General features: G+C 33.6%; 1 pseudogene; it reads left to right on the top strand.

The window, feature by feature from the left end:
- Positions 1-2,494, top strand: part of LOC103211198 — a 57,925-nt pseudogene that overhangs the window by 7,186 nt on the left and 48,245 nt on the right.

Below are 2,494 nucleotides of genomic sequence, written 5' to 3' on the forward strand. Positions count from 1 at the left end.
GAGGGATATTGATCTGTAATTTTCTCTTTCAGTGATGTGTTTGCTTGGTTTTAGTATCAAGGTTATGCTTGCTTCATAAAATGAATTAGGGAGGATTGTTTGAGTAGGATTGTGTCAACTCTTCTCTGAATGTTTGGTAGAATTCTCTGGTTAAACCATCTGGGGCAGAGCTTTTTTTTTTTTTTTTTTTTTTTAATGACCTGTTCAATTTCTTCTTTTGTTATGGAGCCTTTCAACTTTTCCACCTCAGTCTGTGTTAGTTTATGTAGAGTGGTGTATTTTTAGAAATCTCTCTATTTCTCCCAGATTTTCAAATTTGTTGGAGTACAGTTCTTCATGTTGTTGTGTTGTTATGTGTCATTGAGTAAGACTTGACTCACAGTGACCCTTCCTTGTGTTTCTGAGGTGGTATCACTGCAGAAGTAGATAGCCCAAACTTCCTTCTGAAGAGCGGCTGGTGGGTTTGAATTGCCAGCCTTCTGGTGAGCAGTCAAGTACCTTTGGGGCTACACTACCAGAGCTCCTCAGTTCTTCATCATATCCTGACATTATCCTTTTTATTTCAGTTGGTTCTGCTGTGATGTAGCCCATTCAATTTCTTATTTGTGTTATTTTTACTCTCTCCCTCTTTTCCTTTGTTAATTTGCCAGCAGTTTGTCAATTTTATTAATCTTTTCAAAAAAACTAACCTCTACTTTGGTTGATTTTTTTCTATTGTCTCTATTTTTGGTTTCATTGATTTCTGCTTGAATCACTATTATTTCCTTTCTTATGGTGACTGTAGGCTCTTCTGGCTCATCTTTTTCTAAATGTTGGAGAAGGTTGATTTTGGCTCTTTCTTCTTTTTTGATGTGTGCATTTATTGCTATAAATTAGCCTCTGATCACTGCTTTTGCTGTGTGCCAAAGGTTTTGGTATGTTGTCTTTTCATTCTCATGTGATTCAAGGATTATTTATTTATTTTAATTTCATTTTTTATTTCTTCTATGAACCCATAGATCTTAAGGAGGGTGTTGTTCAGTTTCCATGTGGTTCTCTTTTTCTGTTGATTTTCATAATGTTGATTTCTAATTTTGTAGCACTGGGACCTGAGAAGATGCTTTGCAGTATTTAAATGTTATTCAATTTATGAAGCCTTGCTTTATGGCCTAACATATGGTCTATCATGGAGAATATTCCATGTGTACTTGAAAAAATGTATATTGTGTTCTTTTGGGGTGAAGTACTCTATGGATGTCTAAAAACTCAAGTTGCTGCATTGGATTGTTTCACTCTTCTGCATCTTTGTTACATTTCATTGCAATTGTTTATCTTTCATTGAAAATGCTGTATTAAAGTCTCCCACTATGACTGTAGTGTCACCTATTTGCCTTTTCAACTCTTTTGAGGTATGATTTATATATTTTGGCACTCCTTCATTGAGTCCACAGATAATTATTATGGTTATTTCTTCTTGTTCAATTATTCGTTTAATCATTATATAATGTCCTTCCTTGTCTCATATGGTGATTTCTGTCTTAAAGTCAATTTGATCAGAAATTAATACAGCCACTACTGCTCTTTTTGGTTTCCATTTGCTGGATATATCTTTTTCCAACTTTTAATCTTTAGTCTATTTTTGGCTTTGTCTCTAAGGTGTGTCTCTTGCAGACAGCATATTGATGGGTTATGCTCTCTTATCCAGTCTGCAACTGTCCATCTCTTGAGTGGTTCATTTAATTGATTAACATTCAGTGTAATTATCAAATATAAATAGGTTGCTGTCCTTTTGTTATGTGTTTTTTCATGGTGTTCTTGGTTTCTTTGTTCCATATAGTTTTCTGTGCTGAGCTCATTATGTTTATAAATTGTGTTATTTCCTTTGTTGCTATTGTTTCAGTATTTGCTAAATATTTGTGCTTGTTCTCTTTTCTTATTGTGATATGAAGTTTTATCATTTTTTTTTTTGAGGTTACCCTGTGATTTATAATTTTCTTCTTGACTTTAAAACAGTCCATTCTATCTTGCAACTCTCTTGACTTCCTTATCATTTAGAAGTTCTGTAACTACACAGTATTTGCCCTCTTTTTGCTTTGTAGTACTTCTCATTTGCCAATTGATGTCTCTGGTTCCTTGTTTCCAATCTTGTAAGCTTATTTTACTTTGGATACTTTCATGGTTGTGTAGTTTTCTGGATTATATCATCTTGTGTATTAATGGTCAGTCATTGTTTGATATTATAGATTTCTCTGCTCAAAGGACAACCTTTTGTATATTTTGTAAGGTTGGTCCTGTTTTAACAAATTCCCTTAATTTCTACTTATCTGGAAATCTCCTAATTTCACCATCATATTCGAGGGACAGTTTTGCCATGTATATAATTCTTGGTTGGAAATTTTTCTCTTTTAGAGTTTTATGTATATCCTCTGATTGCTTTCTTGCTTGCATGGTTTCTGCCTGGAAAACAGAACTTATCCTTATTGGTTGTCCTTTATAATTAACTTTTTGTTTTTCT

The sequence above is a fragment of the Orycteropus afer genome, unplaced genomic scaffold, assembly GCF_000298275.1.
Source record: "Orycteropus afer afer isolate SDZICR_OR568_19922 unplaced genomic scaffold, OryAfe1.0 scaffold00708, whole genome shotgun sequence".
NCBI classification, from domain to species: Eukaryota; Metazoa; Chordata; class Mammalia; order Tubulidentata; family Orycteropodidae; genus Orycteropus; species Orycteropus afer.